General features: G+C 33.6%; 1 protein-coding gene across 3 annotated transcripts in view; it reads right to left on the minus strand.

Annotated features, from left to right (window-relative positions):
• LOC113520463 (somatostatin receptor type 2) overlaps positions 1-20,394 on the minus strand; it is a 174,565-nt gene that overhangs the window by 16,293 nt on the left and 137,878 nt on the right. The window contains exon 5 of one of the 3 annotated variants that reach the window (XM_052894893.1): positions 788-876. The exons of the other annotated variants lie outside the window; for them this stretch is intronic. The gene's annotated coding sequence lies outside the window, so the exon portion shown is untranslated. The remainder of the gene's footprint in view (positions 1-787; positions 877-20,394) is intronic. 3 annotated transcript variants of the gene reach the window in all.

The following is a 20,394-nucleotide window of genomic DNA, read 5'->3' on the forward strand; positions in this document are numbered from 1 at the left end:
GCCCATGGTCACCCACAACACCAGCGGCATTGCAGGTGTGCTGCCGGCCTTTTAAAAAGCAATATGCTCTTTTCTTAAAGGTTATGTTGTCGTATCTATTTTATACACTGGCGAGGTACCAGTGACTTATGAATGGTCAGATTGAGGTCAAGTCATACCTTTTATTCATTAATATATACATATATAATTAAATATACACAATATCCAGACTAATATCAATAGATATAATCTTCTTCTTTTCATTTAACAGTTTCCTCTTGTCAGTGCAACTAGTTCATGCATCTTCTTCCAGCCAGTTCTATCCCAGGCCATATCCTTGTCCTCCCTATACGACATCACACCTTGTTTTTCTTTTATCTGTCCCATGTCTTCCCCTGCCTCCTTTGCCCTCTATTTTTCCTTCTATTATGCATTTTAAAAAATCGTCATGTTGTAGAAGATGGCCCAGCATTTTGCCTTCTTTTTTCTTCTATTCTCTATTGTTTTAATTAATGTTCGTCTCTCACTCATTTATTTATTTATTTATTTATTTATTTATTTATTTATTTATTTTGTGTCATTCTTTTCAGGACTTCTACATTCGTTAGTTTTTCTAATAGATATATTAAAGAATAAAAACCATCATCATCATTTCAGCCATTATCAGTCCACTGCTGGACATAAGTCTCCCCCATAAACTGCCATGAAGAACGGTCCTGAGCCACCTGCAGCCACTGATTTCCTGCAATACATTTCAGGTCGTCACTCCATCTAGTGGGGGGTCATCCTACACTACGTTTACCCATACGTGGTCGTCACTCAAGAACCTTTCTTCCCCGTCGGTTGTCGATTCATCGAGCTATGTGACCAGGCCATTGCCACTTCGGCTTGCTTATCCTAGGAATAAAAACAATGTATTCTAATTAAGCGCTGCGGTATATTAAACCGTTACCCATATAAAGTTAAATCATAAGCGGATTTATACCCTAAAATAATATCAATAAGGATGAATATTCCCGTAGACAGGTCATTAGCAATTCTTAAAATAGGAAACGCCTCGTATGGCGCGACGCCTCGTTACAGATGTCATGTCACCCATACCGTGGGGTATGGGTGACATGACATCTGTACCGACAACTGACGGTGCATGTAACTCGCCCGTCAATGATAACAACTCATTTACATAACTATGTAAACATATTTAGTATAATATGTAATGTATATAAGGGAAAAACCTTTTTTAAGGGGTGAAAATTAAATAGTAACCCCACCTGCGCTATCGGTATGGCTCTGGTGGGGCTCCAGTGAGAGATGACAGGTGAGGATGAAAGCAGGTTAGTTGGTCCATCGTGATGAATTTAAAAATGAAATAACTATAACTATAGGAGACCACGTAGAAGTCAACCTGATAGGCAATTAGGATATATTGCTAGCAATGGGGTAGTTTTTTCAATGGACGATAATGAAATGGTAACCCCGCCTGCGCAAACGGTATACGCTGACGAGGCACCATAAAGGTGAATAGGTGAGGATGAAAGCAGGTCAGTTAACCCACAGTGATGAATACACCTGGACTTCAGCCCGATGGTTTCCAGTGGGAAACACGTGGAGGTCGACTTGGTGGGGTATATTGCTAGCAATGGGACTAATACTCCGCATTACTAACAATCCCTTCCTCCCATAATGGGGTAGTTAGACACTATTACTAACAATTTCTAGTAGGAGACTTGGATATCTCTGTTCCACTCGTATTTCTGTCAAGCAGTTGTTTTTCGATTAGAAAAATGTAACATGATATTGAAATTACAAGGTAAGCACATCTTAATTTTTTTTTTTTATACAACTTAGAATGGCAAACAAGCTGACGGTCCACCTGATGGAAAGTGGTAACCGTCGCCTATAGACATGAGCAGTACCATGGACATAACAGAGTATACTTTTTCGCCCATGATACCCCCCATGCGTTGCCATTCCTGAGGACTCAGGTGTTACTCCTCTGTACCCAGTAAATTCACGCCATATCCCACCCTTCAAACCGAAACACAGTCATGCAAACACAACTGCTTCACGGTTGAAACACGAATGGGGCAGAGGTACCCAAGCAAGTTCTCAGGAATTGCAACGTATGAGGCATAACAAAAGCACCACAGTTTATTCTATGGTGTTTATGTTATTATTCATATCCATAGGCGATGATAACCACATTCAGGTGGACCGCCAGTTTTTTTACCATTTTAAGTTGCTTAAAAAATCTTTTATACTAACTTGACTATTACCTATTTAATAATTGGTTTTACGAGCTCTTTTAATAAAGAATATAGCTCAAAATTATTAGTAGTTTTTCGACTAAGAAACATTTTCTTAGAAGCCATATCAGCCTTTTACTGTCCATTGCTGAACATAAGCCTTCCTATTGGAGGGGTTTTCTAATAGTTGTCACACTTGACAGGTGGATTGGCAACCGCAGTTCGCCTTTGAAGATGTTTTAAGAGGGACGCTGCTGCCCGTCCCTCTCCCTCCCTTAGTCGCCTGGCATGGCATCGAGTTGTATATTATATGTCGGGTCCATACGGCAATTTACCTGTATATTACGGTCGAATTGATAATCTCCTTTTGTAGTCAATTAAAAATTTTATCGATTTATTGTAACGCTCAACGATTTTATACCCAATACTTTGATTTCGACTTCAGCCTATATGGGGCACACTATGGTTTATGTTACATGCTAGTACTATGGTTGGATGAGCAATGTTCTCCTTTTGCAACCAGTTGAAAACTAACGATATATTACCTAGTTCAACAATTCCATACACAACACTTAACTCATGTGCGTGATAACGCTCGTTGCACACATTTGCGAGTTTAACGAGAATGTTCCAGATGCGACAGCCGAAGTTCCACTATACAGCCGAGTTATTTTGAATTCCGAATCCTATTTAATACAAGGCGAGTAAATAAATGTTTAGATTCGCCCAAGTGGAAAGTCGACCTATATATAACATAGTTTTATCTTTCCTCTTGTACTAGAACGAGGCGCATGGTTTCTTCTGTCCGAATAGTTGTCGTTGGTATCTATTTTTAAGCAGCTTTCAAAGAAAAGAGTTTCTTAATATGCTTTTTTTTTAATATCAAAATCAGAACCGATTTTGATAATCTTTTTAGAATCGATAGAGCTTACTTAGCGTTAGTCTCATAAGAATTTTGTAGGAATTTAAATAGTTGATTGTTTTCCTGTACAACAACGTTTTGGCACAAAATAAGACTTTTTTTATACAACTTACAATGGCAAACAAGCTAACGTCGTACCTGATGGAAAGTGGTAACCATCGCCTATAAACATAAGCAGTATCATGGACATAACAGAGTATACTGTTTCGCCCATGCGTTGTCATTCCTGAGGACTCAGGTGTTATTCCTCTGTACCCTGTAAATTCACGTCATATCCCACCCTTCAAACCGAAACACAGCCATGCAAACACAACTGCAATCGACTTTTGTACAAAGTCTCCCTCTGGTATATTTTATTTCATTTTATCCTTAGTTTTGTTGGATTCTTTTTGTTAGAATTCAGATGAAATAAGTCAGTTATTAATGGACTTCATAGAAAATTGCCTCCTAATGTTTTAAATTAAATAAAAACGTACTTTTTCTTATATTTCTAATTTCAGAGAAGAAAGTTATATAGAAAATATTAATATTTAAATAAATAAATTTGCGATGCGATCCCGACATAGAATGGGACACTCTCTTCTACTGTGGGTGTTCGTAAAAAGTGATGAAGGGAACTCAATGATCGAGTGATTAGCAGAAGTGTCTCTCTTAAAACATCAGCCGAACTGAGATTGCCAACCCACTTTCCAAATGTGGCAACTACTTCATGTAGAAGACCAATGTTCAACAGTGGATAGTAAACGGCTGGTATGAATGATATGAAAATATCAAGCCAAAAGCACTCTTCAATCGATAAGACCCTTCAAGGCTTCAATCACATTGAACAGACAGGAAAATAGGTTCTAAAAAGCATTAGCCTTCTATCTAAAATAGTGAAGTAAAAGATCTTGAGCCCCAAGCAATATACGTTCTAACCCAAGATTCGTTCCCGCCAAAAATTCAAGTGCAATCCCGCAGTGCACCGCTTCACTCTAACCGTTCCCGGATCTAATATTTTATTCACGCCACTAAAAGCATGCAATACTTGGGAAACAGGTTTAGTTCCGGCAAATTCCACTTTCCTTTATGACTTTTGTCGTTTCCCCAACGCTTGGACGGAAGGTGCCAGAGTGATGTGGCGAATCCAACTTTTATGGTAATCGAATGTTTAGTAATCGTTAAAAAGAATTCGGAATCCGAGTCGGACGAGTCAGATAAGTATTCGAGTATTCGTATGGGTATTCGAGTATTCATAATACTTAAGTAGTTTTTTAATTGATTACAGAAGCTTCGATACTTCTAATAACGGTAATGAATGTTTAGTCATCTAATATATTTTTTTTTCTGTGGTAATTCAGGAAAAATAATAATAAAACGATGACATATAAACAAAAAAAAACTTATTCTGAAGACGCGACTAGTATTCGAATACCTTAAGTACTTGGTACCTTTATTCGAATATCGTGTATCCGAATTCTGTATCGTACTCGTGTTAATATTGTATAATAAATGCGAAAGTGTAACAATGAATGTATAGATAGATGTTAATTACTCTTTCACGCAAAATCTACTAAATGGATTTGAATGAAATTTGGTACACGTGTAGGTTATAACTCAACTTAGTATAAGAACGTCATGTAGTGATTCTCTGATTCTGATTGAAGCCGCGGAATAAAGCAAGTATTAAATACTTGTGTATTCAATACTCGAATACTTTTTTTTTACAAGACAGGGGGCAAACGTGCATGCAGCTTACCTGATGGTAAGTGACTACCGTCGCCCATGATCACCCACAACACCAGCGGCATTGATACCAATTAGTACTGAGTACTAATCAGTATTATTATGTACTCGAGTCAGTACTCGAGTTAGCTGATATGGGACATCACTATGGTGCTGGTTTTCTGACTATAACCAGTTATTGGCGGTTTGTTGGTTTCCGTTATGTGCGTTATGAGATTAGTTCCGCAGTGGTATCTCCAACGTTTCTGCAATATGAGTTTATTAAATTTTATTTATGCCCGCGACTTCTTCCACGTGAACAGAATAAAAAGGTAGCCTGTCTTTCTCTATATAAAATACTATTTAAATGCCAAAATTCGTGAAGATCAGTTATCAAGGCAGTTAAAGATTTGTAACAAAGTTAACAACGTTAGCAAGGCTGCAACCGTTGATTACCACTTCAACTTGCAAATTCGTTGAATTTTCTCGATAATTTTGATCCTTAGGCATTTCGTTTCGGTTTTGATCCGTAAGAGAAACTCGAAACATTTACTTTTAATAAATCCAAACTTAATGCTAGAAGCATTTTTTTTTTTTTATTATAACTAATATTGGAAATTAATATAGTTACATTAAAATTTGGCAAATTAGAATTCTATTTAATAACATTTTTTTTACAACTTAGAATGGCAAACAAGCTGACGGCCCACCTGATGTAAAGTGGTAACCGTCGCCTATAGACATGAGCAGTACCATGGACATGACAGAGTATACTGTTTCGCCCATGATACCTCCCATGCGTTACCATTCCTGAGGACTCAGGTGTTATTCCTCTGTACCCAGTAAATTCACGCCATATCCCACCCTTCAAACCGAAACACAGCCATGCAAACACAACTGCTTCACGGTTCAAACACGAATGGGGCAGAGGTACCCAAGCAATCGACTTTTATAATTACAGTGTAAGTATATATAACACATACAACAAGAATTTATAGCAACCTTTTTGAAGTCTTTTTACACTTCTTTTACTTAGTTACCCCCTATGTGTTCAATATTTATTTATATTTCATATTTCTATTTGTATTAAAAAGTTGAATTAAAAAGTCATGCTTAATGAAGCATTGTGCAGGTTATTTCACAAAATGTATAATGAAAAATACAAAAACGTTATCAGCACGACTCACTGACACCAAGTTGCATGAAAATTTTACAGCAGAAAATATCGTACACATTTTGTACACTTTTTGCGCTTCCCAATACAGAAGCAAAGTGAGAATTGATCGGATCAGTGCAGTAATATCGAGTTTCTCGCCTTCTCGTCACGAACGGGGGTTATTTTCCAAGTCGGTGGTCCCCGACATCCATCAAACGAGCATCGAACTGGCTACAATATTTTGATGTTTAGGAATAAATATTTAACCGAACAGGCTTGAAGTTGCGAATAAGTGGGATAATAATAAAATAAGTAAGTGATTACCATCAAGTGAGCCGCATGCTCATTTACCCCATGTGTTATAAAAAAAAAGATTCCGCGTTCTAAATTCAAATATTTTTTAATTTAATATGTTCGCCGAACACTTCGTAACTCACCAGCTCTTTTAGTCTCCTTGCCAAAATATGATTATGATAGTATAGCTTCGTCTGCATGCTCCTTCATGTTTCACAGTGCTATATTTTAACAACTGCAATTATTAGCGCTACCAATATTTTAATAATTTGTATACAACATTCATCGTTTAAACCGTTCAAACAATGATCAATTTTCTTATTTATTTTATAATCGTAATCGAATTATGATTATGTATGCGCTACGATTAATAACCGATCACTTGTTTCATGAACAACAGCCACTAATGATGAGCGACCCATATTTGATATAACTACCATCATTAGCTAACCGTCCATTGGGGGCGCCAGTTGCAAACAAGCTGTACGAGTATTACAGTTGCCATGTTGACATTTAAACTACACTACTATATTTAGAAGCTCCGTGGTAACTAATAACTGGATTGGATAAGAGACGGTTAACAGTTAATTACGTCAGTAATTTGTAATGAAATTCTAACTTTGCCAGTCTTCATAATAGAAACAAAGTTTTCGTGAATAAAGGATGTCTCAAAGGAGTATTTGTACAAAATTTTATTGAACAATGAAGTCTAAAATAAATAAAAATTACTCCGCTAAAAAAATAAAAACAAATTTAATTGTAAACATATTGATAAAAATCGAACTATTTTGTAGATACTATACGATGGTTTATTTTGTAATTTAACAAATATTGGCGTCTATTCTGAGGCGCGACTTCTCTAATCTGGCAACGCATTGGAGATATCATGGGCGAAACAGTATACTCTGTTATATGCATGGTACTGCTCATGTCTATAGGTGACGGTTACCATTTTCCATCAGCTTGTTTGTCATTCTAAGTTGCAAAAAGAATTGTGAAAATCGGTTCAGAATTGGTGATGTAATCACGTGACATAGGAACAAATAAAAATTTAGACGAATTCGACCGTAACGAACAAAACTGAATGTCAATATATAAAATAAAAAAAATCTTATCCAGTCGGTAATATCAGTAAATATGTAAAAAAGTAAAAAAAAATGTATTAGATAGGTAGATAGATAATTTATTTACATTACTTACAGCACACAAATTACAATTAAAAAAAAAAACATACATACATATATAATATACAGTAAAAGAGATAAAAGAATGAAAATAAAAAAAGCAACAAAACAAAAAACAAAACAAAAAATTATTGAAGAACGTTTGTTTTTGTTTAAACATAGTGTAGGACGACTCCTCACTAGATGGAGTGACGATCTCAAATGCTTTACTGGCTGATAATGGCTGAAATGGTAATGATGTTGATACATCATTATGAAGACTTTTTAATTATTTATTGAGTCAACAAAACCAGCTCTAGTTACAAGTTACTTAATAGTTATTATATCTCTATGTATTAGTATATCCATATATATTAAAAGTAATGTTTATGTATTATATGTGCATTTCTTATGTATTGTGTATTTGCTTTAATGTGTTACTACAATTGTCACATATTTTTCACCACACCTGCCCTTCATACGCTTTCTATTTTTACCTAATGATTAGCTGGTGGGAGAAAAGGGATTGTTAGCAATGGAGTTTGACAGCCCCATTGCTAGCAATATGCCCTATTAGGTCGACCTCCACGTGGTTCCCCCTGGAAACCATCGTGAACAATTCTTGTTGAATTCATCACGATGGGCTAACTGACCTATCATCCTTCACTGGTGCCCCGCCGGTGTATACCGATAGCACGGGTGGGGTACCATTCCATTATCATCCATTAAAAAAAAGGTTAGCTGGTATGCCATATGACATTAAGCTCGGCATTTGTACAAAGTTTTATTGTACAATAAAGAATAAATAAATAAATAAATATATATATACATCCTAATTATATAAATTTTGGGGTAGGCACAGTATGTATTTAAATTTTAATATTATTATAAATGATAATACTGTTGTATCTGTATTTGACATTGGCTTCGAATTAATCTAATCCGTTCATAATAATTTATTGAAGCCAACTCCGATGCGAATGACTTTCCGGATAAAATTTCCTTCTCGCTGATTAATTCGCAGTGAATTTGATTAATACGGGTGACGGGTGAGACGCTAAAGTTTTCCATTAGCGTCGAGTTGTTTGGTTTACTGTAGACCTGACTAATGTATAATATTTCACGGATCTCTTTGAGTTGCAGTTCCAATTCAGTGATTATTCTTGCAAATTATTGGAGTAGACTGCCCTCTGAATAGATTTTGTATTAGTACATACATGGTATTTTATTATGTTACATAGTTTTAACATGTTTACCTCATACACTTATATAAACTTTGAAGCAACATATCTATTAACATACATACTAAGTGACCGACATAGCACAAAGGATTGTCAAGCTGAAGTGGCAATGGACTGGTTACATAGCTCGAAGAAAGTTTCTTGACTGGCAACCTCATACGCAGTATAAGACGATCCCCCACTAGATTGACCTCAAATGCATTGCAAGGAGTGTATATACAGGTAATTTGGAACTATTCTTTATGGCAATGTAGGGGGGAGGCCTATGCTAAGCAGTGGACAGTTAAAGGCTGATATGACGATGATGGTACATATATCTCTTGGCAATAAAGTCATATCCAAGACAGTTTTTCAAAATCTTAAATTTTCCTATTCTTGTTCAGTTTTCTCACGACATTTTCGCGTTTTGCATTTGTATATTTTGTTTTGGTCCCATTTTGGTCATGTTGGTAAATTCTTGCAACATACTGGGACTGCAAAATATGGGATGTCATATTGTATTCTTACTCTGTCATCATATATACTATGTTTGTTAGATTAGTATCAAATTCGAGCATAATGCTCGAAATAGATTCTAATATATTCCGATTTATGAAGTGGGATTCTCAGAATCTGGGGGTTCCGTAAAAAGTAGCCAGGGTTCGACGAAATTATTTATACAGTAAAACAAATTCATTCTTCACATTAAAAGTTAAAAGAAACTACAAAGTGCTATACTTTTAAAGTATTTCTAATAAAAGCTTTTGTTTTTTATTAAAATTACAGTATTTTTGATTTGTAATAATTTGATATGGGGTTCCATAAAATAACAGGTATTTGTTGGGCGTTCCGTTATCTTAAAAGTTTAGCAATCTCTGGATTAGATAGTTTTGAATGTCGGAGATATATTTTTACTATTTTCATTATCTCTGATTCGTCGTTGCGAGCTCTGTAAAGACGTCTCCAAAATCTCATATTGCGAAGCATGCCATTTAAGGAAAAAGCCCAATAAATGTTCCTATTATGATTTCTGCCAGTTATCTGTCCATTCTGCAAATAATTTTGTCACAGCCTCCGGCGTTATTGCCAAGACGATTTTTATTATGAGGTCTTTGAAGGTTAATCTGTCTGGAATATGTATTAATACAATAAAAGTGAAGCCAAATAATAGATAGATAGATACTCTTTACAGTTTCCTTCAAAAGATTATAGAAGGATTATACAAAGATATTAGCTGACTCGGCAAACGTTGTTTTACCATATATATTATTTTTAGAACTATACATAAAAATTTATCGTATTACAATTAATATATTGGATTGCCATATTGCAACATATAAAAATCGCGATTAAAAAACAGGAGTCGATCGTAAAACGGTAAAAATTTGAGGTTGTATGTATTTTAGGGGTAAGTCACCCTTATCATTGAGTGGTATGAAAAATAGATGTTGGCCGATTCTCAGACCTACCCAATATGCACACAAAATTTCATAAAAATCGGTAAAGCCGTTTCGGAGGAGTTTGGTAACAAACACCGTGACACGAGAATTTTATATATAAGAGATATAGATAATAAAAGTGAATGCGGGATGTACTCATAAGACGATGCTGATAGTGGCGAAATATATATATATATATATATATATATATATATATATATATATATATATATATATATATATATATATATATATATATATATATATATATATATATATATATATATATTGTATATAACAAATGTCCATTAATAAATCAATTGTTGTTTGTTAGTATTGCTAAAACTCAAAACTGCATCACTAATTTGAATATGTTTTTTTCTTTGTATTGTTTGCTGTAATATAAAGGGTGTTTCAAGGGAAAAAAACTTAGTAAATCCCTTATGAATTTTAGGGCTTTCCAACTTTTTTTGAGCTAGTAAATTGAAAAATTAAATAAATAAAATATATAAATTTGTATAGGAATTACTACTATAGAATTTTTTTATTAATAAATGGCGTTTTTACGTGACACGGAGTACACCGGGACCTCTAGTAACAAATAAAAATAACAAATATAGAAAAATATGCACATAAATGAGGGGGTAATGTGTAGTGAAAAAATATCAATTAATAAATATCGTAGTTGGATCAACTACTTTTTCAAAGTACTGCAAGCATCAACATAAAGACCAAACAAATAATAATCTTTTAATCTCCAGAGGGAGACTTTGTACAAAAGTCGATTGCTTGGGTACCTCTGTCCCATTCGGATTTCAACCGTGAAGCAGTTGTGTTTACATGGCTATGTTTCGGTTAGAAGGGTGGGATATGGCGTGAATTTACTGAGTACAGAGGAATAAATAACACCTGAGTCCTCAGGAATGGCAACGCATGGGGGGTATCATGGGTGAAACAGTATACTCTGTTATGTCCATGGTACTGCTCATGTCTATAGGCGACGGTTACCACTTTCCATCAGGTGGGCCGTCAGCTTGTTTGCCATTCTAAGTTGTATAAAAAAAAATCTTTATTTAAAACAGTAAATTACAAAATTGCTTAACAATGGTCCCCATATGGGTCGAGCCCCATTTGAGGGACCTATTAAACACATATAACTTATTACACTTACCTTATAACTTATACACTATTGTAACTTTTATATTTCTTTTACAGTGACTGGATACATACAATTTTAATATAAGTATGTATAATGATTTGTATTAGTGTGTGTGTGTGTGTGTGTGTGTGTGTGTGTGTGTGTGTGTGTGTGTGTGTGTGTGTGTGTGTGTGTGTGTGTGTGTGTGTGTGTGTGTGTGTGTGTGTGTGTGTGTGAGCGCGCACGTGAGTGTGCGTGCGTGTGCGTGTGCGTGTGGGTGTGTTTGTGCGTGTGAATAAATATATACTTGTAGAACTCTCAAAAAAATATAAAAAAAAAATTTATACAACTTAGAATAGCAAAGAAGCTGATGGCCCACCTGATGGAAAGTGGTAACCGTCGCCTATAGACATGAGCAGTACTATGGACATAACAGAGTATACTGTTTCGCCCATGGTACCCCATTACTTACTTATATTTAAAGGTTTTTATTGCAAAAATATACTGAACAAGATAAAAAAAATGTACTTATTAAACATACTAACTCGTAACTGTTTCAAACCGTAATGAGACCATTCTTCAAGCGTGTCCAATAAATCGGCGCGGTCCCAACTGGGACATGCAGTAAGTCTAGAAGCAATTCCAATCGCCACCGCAGACCGTTTAGGGACTATTGTCCGTTGTGCAATTAATAGCTACTACTATATGATTTATCTTTTAACGATTTTTGCTTTTTTTTTTTAATTTTCTATTTACATTGGTCGAAATTGAAGTTATTAATAATGAAGTACGTATCATAAAATTGCAGTCTTTGAACTCCTAACTCTAACACAGTCTAGCTGTTAAGTTAGTTGATATTTTTGTAATATTTTAACTCGTTTCGTTTAGAAAAATATAGTTTCACTCAAAAAAGTACTTTACTTTATTTACTTTATTCTTTATTGTACACAAATGGTTATTGAAATGTAAAAACAAACATAATAGTGCACAAAGGCGAGCTTATCTCCAATAGAGATTTCTTCCAGCAAACCCAATATGAGAAAACTGACAGTTCATTAGTAGTTACAGTCATACATGTAAGTACTATATAAATTAAGATTTAAACTTCTTGATTTGGAATAAATTTCGGAAATATAAAACGTGATAGAATTCGAAACGAGGGTATCCGCAAAAGAACCAAAGCAACTGACACAACCCGAAGGATAAGCAAGATGAAGTGGCAATGACCCGATCACATCTGTCTATAGGCGACGTTACCACTTTCCATCAGGTGAACCGTCAGCTTGTTTGCCATTCTAAGTTGTATAAAAAAGACATAGCTCGAAGAACCGACAACCGATGGGAAAGAAAGGTTCTTGAGTGGCGACCCCGTATGGGCAAATGCAGTGTATGATGACCCCCCCCCCCCCCCACTAGATGAAGTAATGACCTGAAATGCATTGCAGGGTGTCAGTGGATGCAGGTGGCTCAGGACCATTCCTTATGGCAATCTTTGGGAGAGGTTTATGTCCAGCAGTGGCAGAAAATGGCTGAAATGGTGATGATGATGATGATGAAAGTTAGTTTATAGTTACGCATAAAGATAGCTTAATTAATGCATGCAAAAATCATTGGATACAGTTAGTTCTGTAATATTATAATTGACGTTCCCCATTTTTATATACTTTGCCGATGTCACTTGTCAGTAACTTGGATTACTTAAAACGTTACTTTAAACGAAAACTGTTTTGTTTCTTGGGAACATTAAATTAATAGGTAAAATATTATTATGCGCATTTCCCTACTCTCAATCCCTGACTAATGAACAGAATAAGTTCATTTATAGTATAAATAATTTAATTTATTCGATGACATATCATTGTAATGATATATTTTATTTTGAAAGTAACAAATTTGTTACAAATTATTATATGACGGGAGGTAATTTTTATCTTCCTAAAAAACAAAAAAAGACTATTGCTAGTTTACTAGCGTATAACATTTATGATCCCATTATAAGTAGTATAACGGGTTTAATTAGTAATATTAGTAATTATACTAATAATGTGACATGTGTTAATTTAAACTAACATCTACGACATTGGTTAAGCCACAGGATATGGTCATTATTCATCAAAATATTCGTGGCTTCTCCAGCAAAGAATTAGAATTAAGTCTTTTCTTAGAATCTAACAATGTACGGGTGTTATGTCTGACAGAACATTGGCTTAAACAATATGAAATAATTTGTCCTTTTGAACATTATAATATAGCTAGTTTTTTTGCTAGGAACAATGCCATTCATGGCGGGTCAATTATTATTTTAAAAAATGATGTAGAATATAAAAACCGTCAAGACATTGTAAATATTTCTATTGAGCAAACAATTGAACTATCTTGCGTAGAATTAGTTACTTGTATAATAATTTGCGTTTATCGTCCGCCATCGGCTTGTTTTGATTCTTTTGAACTGGCTATGGAGGAAGCATTGAGACGAGTCGCACGGAGGAATAAAACATTATTTGTATGTGGCGATTTTAATGTTGATTTATTATCGGAATGCTCAATAAGCTTAAGATTGATTAACTTATTTAAATCATTTAATTTGCACAATCTTTTTTTAGAACCCACTAGGGTCGCAGGAAATTCTGCCACTTGTATAGATAATGTTTTTTGTAATTGTGAAGTAAAGGTGAAAATTAATTTCGACTGTCTTGGATCTGATCATTACGGACAAAAAGTTATAATTGAAACTAAGGGATCTAAAGGGACTCAAACAATTACATGCAGACAAATAACACAAAAGAATTTGGCACGTTTTAAAAATAAAATTGAACATAAAATATCTAGTGTCATAGTACCTCAATATGACCCGGACATTGTACGAGTATGTGAACATATTTTTAATTTAATTGAACATGAAGCTAGCAGTGAATTTAAAACAAAAACATTTTCAACTAGTGTAAAATCAAAGTTTTGTGACTGGGCCACGTTTGGTATTTATAAGTCTAGGGCTAATCTTTACGAACTTTACGAAAAACAAAGCTATATATCCGATCCCTTATTTCATGAACATGTAAAATCTTATTCGAAAATATTTAAAAAGGTTTGTCATACAGCTAAGTCTCTCTATTTAGGTAAAATAATAACTAAATCTAAAGATAAAATAAAAGCCACTTGGAAAGTAATAAATAGCGAAACTGGAAAAGTTAATTTTCAAAATAGCTAAATAGCTTTAAATATTAATAACAAATTGGTAAATTCCGACACAGAGGTCGCGCATACATTCGAATCTTATTTTACTAATATTCCATTAATTACGACACAGGCTCTAAAATCTTCCCCGTCTGCTGCTGAAACTTTACTAACAGACAATGTTAGCAAGTCATCAGCTGTATTTAACTTTAGACATACATCATCAGTAGAAATAATGAAAATATTCAAACAACTTAATAATAAAAAAACAGAGGATCTATGGGGTATATCTGTTAAAATACTGGATAGTATAATGGAAATTATTGCGCCCTCTCTTGCTTTTATTTTCAATAAATGTATAGATGAAGGTAAATTTCCTAACATAATGAAAATTAGTAAAATCATACCGCTTTTTAAATCTGGAGATAGGAGTGACCCAATAAATTATAGACCTATATCCATACTCCCAGCACTCAGTAAAATTTTTGAAAAAATAATCCTTATGCAACTTGTCAGTTATTTCAATTTAAATAATTTAATCCACAATAGTCAATTCGGTTTTTCCAAAGGTCGTTCAACTACAGACGCAGGTGCAGAGTTGCTTAGACACGTATTTGCTGCATGGGAAACTAAAATGGATGTGATAGGTGTTTTTTGTGACCTTTCTAAGGCTTTTGATTGCGTTGATCATAATACATTGCTAAAAAAACTTGCTTTTTATGGCGTCAAAGACAATGCTTTAAATTTAATAAAATCTTATCTATCTGATAGAATACAGAAAGTGAAGATTAGCAACGCTACGTCTGACGGGTCACTTGTGCAAATGGGTGTACCTCAAGGATCTATTCTCGGTCCATTTTTATTCCTAGTTTACATTAATGATCTCCCATATGCCATGCAGGATAGATGCGGCATAGTATTGTTTGCAGACGATACTTCATTGATTTTTAAAGTTAATAGAATGACTAATAATTATGACGATGTAAATAGTGCTTTGCGGCGTCTCCTGCACTGGTTTACAACTAACAATCTTATGTTAAACGCTAAAAAAACAAAATGTGTTAATTTCTCTCTATCTAAAAGTTTTAATATTAATTGCAATATTAAATTAAATGACGAATCTCTCGAATTTATAGAATCTACTGTCTTTCTAGGAATCACACTAGATAATAAAACACAATGGGGTGCACAAATTCAAAGCCTTGCAGCGAAACTAAGTTCAGCAGCTTTTGCCGTGCGTAAAGTTAGACAGTACACTGATACTGATACTGCTAGATTAGTCTATTTTAGTTATTTTCATAGTTTACTCTCTTATGGAATATTACTATGGGGAAAAGCGGCAGATATTAAGAATATATTCATATTACAAAAACGTGCCGTTCGAGCGATCTACTGTATGAAGAGTCGTGACTCATTAAGAGAGAAATTCAAAGAGGCAAATATTCTCACCGTTGCTTCTCAATTTATATATTCAAATATCCTATATGTTCATAAAAATCTTGACTTATTTCCAAAAAACAGCAATATTCATAATATTAATACTAGATTTAAAGACAAACTTGCTGTCCCCAAGTATCGTTTAGAAAAAGTTAATAGGTCTTTTATGGGAATAGGAATAAAAATTTACAATAAGATACCAAAGGATATGTTGGAATTACCCTTAAATAAATTCAAAACATCTGTTAAATCATATTTACTGAGCAAAGCCTATTACTCACTAAACGATTACTTGAATGACGAGTGTGCATGGCAATAGTTGTTCATGCACTGAATTTTCATTTAATGTTAGACATAGACACCTATATAAATATACATTGTAAATAAACTGGCTTTAAAAAAAAAGTAATTCAATTGAGTTTCTTGCCAGTTCTTCTCAATTGGATCTATATACCGAACTGGACGGTAGGGAAAATATAAAATTATAATGTAAAAATTTGACGTTCATAAGCGGCTAAAATGTCCTACATGAATAAATGATTTTTGAATTTGAATTTGAATTTGAATAAAGTTCTGTTCGTTTTCTTATCAGGTCAACTCAGGAATTAATTTAAAATGATTGAAAATAGTAACCGTCGCCTATAGACATGAGCAGTACCATGGACATAACAGAGTATACTGTTTCGCCCATGATACTCCCCATGCGTTGTCATTCCTAAGGACTCAGATGTTATTCCTCTGTACCCTGTAAATTCACGCCACATCCCACTCTTTTTAATATTAGAACATCTTCAGTTTGTAGATGAATTATGTGATCTGTATCATTCAAGTGAACTTCAAATCATTAATTAAATAAATATAAAAGTTACAAAAGCAGTAAAAACATTAATTCATTCATTTCTTTATTTAAACGATTTCTTTATTTGACTAAATAGCGACCCGCTCCGGCTTCGCACGGATACACATCACATCACATTAGAAACCTCTAAAATTATCAGTGTTTCCCTACTATATTATGCATGTATTATATATATAAACCTTCCTCTTGAATCACTCTATCTATTAAAAAAACCGCTTTAAAATCCGTTGCGTTGTTTTAAAGATTTAAGCATACATAGGGTCAGACAGATGAGAAGCAACTTTGTTTTATACTATGTAGTGTTATAATCTAGTACAAAGAAGTTTTTTTTTTGATGTGTGATAATGGTATTGTAACCCCGCCTGCGCTAACGGGATACGCTGGCGGAGCACCAGTGAGGGGTAATATATGAGAATGAAAACAGGCCATCATGATGAATTCATTAGGAATTAACCATGATAGTTTCCGGGGGGAACCGCGAGGAGGTCGACCTGTTTGGGTATATTACTAGCAATGGGATTCTTAGTCTCCATTACTAACAAGCCCTTTCCCCCCAACTCTATCAGTTGTGAATCAATTTGAAAATTCTTTATATTATCTGAAGGGATATACTTACGAATTGAACCCATAGAAATTTTATCAAAATCGGTTTAGTAGTTTAGTTTTTAAATTTAATTAATTATTACAATTGAAGCCGTCTTTTTTGTAGGACACAATCTCTTAATATGAACTGTGGTCTCGAATTAAGGATTCTCATATTATTCTTTCTCGTATTCTCAATTTAAATTATTTTCCGTGAAAAAATGAAAGTAAGCGAAACTGAATAGGGTATTTCTTTTGTCTTCTGTTTAATATAAAATTTTAAACAATTCCAATCTAATAATTTGAGAAATAATATTGTACAAACTATTTATATTTCATTGAAAGTTCTTTTCCCTAGACATTTATTATTTGAATAGTTGGACAGAGGTTCAAAGGAATTTTTAAAAATATTTTTATCTAAAATCGTAAGTTTATACACAATTAATTATTTTTACTACCAATCATTTTATTTTTAACATGCAATTTTATAAAAAAATACTTATCGCTTTCTACAAGATTATAATAAATATATAAATATAAATGAAAATATATATATATATATATATATATTTATATATATATATATACTCTCCTCTGACCTCTCCAAAACGACCGCACAGCAGTCTATTGTTGAATGCTCTCGCTCGGCGGCGAACAGAAGTAAATGGAGACATATTGCGAGGACCTCAATCGCGAAGGAGAGACTCATCGACGATCCACTATCATTATTGAAACCACGACCACTCTGTCAAGAGTGTACGACTGAAGGAGGAGAGCCCTCTGTCGAATACAGTTTCCTCCATAAGAGAGGTTTTGCCAATACTTTCCACGCTTGATATAAGGTTCGGCAACCGCAGTTTGGCTTTTAGTTATATTTTAAGAGGGACGCTGCTGCCCATCCTTCCACTATAAGCTCCCTTAGTCGCCTCTTACGAAACCCAAGGAAAAGGTTTCGTGATTACATTTCTACGTAACTGCAATAAGACTCGAGTACTTATAATCTACGAAAAATTAATTTTAAAGATAGAAAATGGCTCTTCAATATCAAACTGATGTCTCCAAAATAGATAGATAGATACTCTTTATTGTTTCCTTCAAAAGATTACAATAGTAAACTTATTTTGAATATAAACAATTACAACAAATAATCACAATAAGAAAACAATGGGCGACCTTATCGCTAAAAGCGATCTTTTCCAGGCAACCTTTGGATGGAGAGGAGTAATTATAAACAGTTTGATCGGAGGCACGGTGAAATTCTATTATTTCTAAAATAAGTTTCAAAAATAACTTGTCATTCAATACTGATACGACTGTAATCGACTTTTAGGAGATTTATTTTGATTAAATGAATATTGTTTAATTAGAAAATTGTCTTTAATCCAATTCTCTTTGCTGGATAATTTATTACCGTAGGTACATAATCTTTTATCATAATAGTATTTATTGTATTATATTTTATTGGTCGTAGATTTATTTTATTTATTTATTTACACATACACTAAACAAGCCATTCATTTAAATAATATCATTAGTTAAATACAATCGCTCTTTAAGAAAAATAATATAAATTATACATGTTACATATAACAAAACAACATAATAATGAAGACTACACAATTATATAATAACATTACTATTTTACTTTTAATTTAGAATAAAAAGAAAAAACATATAAATAACAAAATGAATGTAGCAGTGTTTGTGCAAAGGACCTAACTCAGCATATGTCGCAGTTTCAAATCTGAAGCTACGACACTGATTTTCAGTAGGCCCTAAATACGTAACTCACGGACACGTGTGTGCAAGAGATGTAATGTATAAATATATAAGAATAATATATAAAACAGTGATAAATATATAAAATAAACACAGGATGAAAGATAAGAGATATACATTAGAAATAGATCCAACGATGAGAATAGATAGATATTTTTAATCTTTCACGGCTGCTTATTTATTTAATATTGTTATTATTTGTTTATATAATAAATTGTCTACAAAAAAATATCTATTTTATATTTTTTATTTACTTATTTTTCTTAAAAGAAAAATGAACGACGACGATCCGACGTTTAATTTTTACTATATTTAGAATTTCTTTATTTCTCTATTTATGTTTTACTTATTTATTAAATGTGTGTTTTAGTTAAATAGTATAGTTAAATGTCTTTAGAATAAATTATATTTACTTTTCCTATTTTCTTTTGTATCGATGTCGTAATCTGATGATATTGTGTGCGTTTGGATTTTCTTTATAAGCGCCATTCCAAAGGGTCTTATCCTTTCGTCTCAAATTCGATTTCAATTCGTCTGTATTTTTTTCTACATCGCGTATCGTCGCGAATTTTGGACCGGTTTTGATAATTCTTTCTACTATTGAAATGGTTTACAAGCGAATTGCTTTTCGCGGAGCAAAATTTATGTAGATTACACACGATTCCGCGTTCTAATTTTAAATATAAATATTTTACGATTTTTTTTTTGCAGTTCAAAAATGAGTAAGATGAGAATAAATATTTTTTATGGCTTATAAGAGATGGGAATAATATAATTATTTTGGTAAACTAGAATAATTTACCTCTGTAAGCTTGATGTTTCGACTAGGTTACACCTTCATTAAAATAGTTTACGTAAATGATCACGTTAATTGACGTCTCTTATAAATCATAAATCATGTAATACGAAAGTTTAAAGTTAAATGTATCTCAGTCTAAAAGTTCATTTTTACCCTTTTCACATATATACTTTATAACACTTGTAAATTACATAGATATAGATACATTTATATATATATTCTAAGAGAGGTCTCTTCCAGCTAATTCTGTAATAAGAAGGGAAAGGGATTGTTAGTAATGCGGATTATTAATCTCATTGCTAACAATATACCCTATCAGGTCGAACTCCACGCGGTTCCCCCTGGAAACCATCGTGGTAAATTCTCATGAAATATTTTACGATGGGCTGACTGACCTGCTTTCATCCTCACTTATCACCTTCCACTGCTGCTCCGCCAGCATATATCGATAACGCATTCGGGGTTACTATTTCATTATCATCCATTAAAAAAAACCCTACAGT

Source organism: Galleria mellonella, unplaced genomic scaffold (genome assembly GCF_026898425.1).
Source record: "Galleria mellonella isolate WM207_F2 unplaced genomic scaffold, CSIRO_AGI_GalMel_v1 utg246, whole genome shotgun sequence".
In the NCBI taxonomy this organism is placed as follows: Eukaryota; Metazoa; Arthropoda; class Insecta; order Lepidoptera; family Pyralidae; genus Galleria; species Galleria mellonella.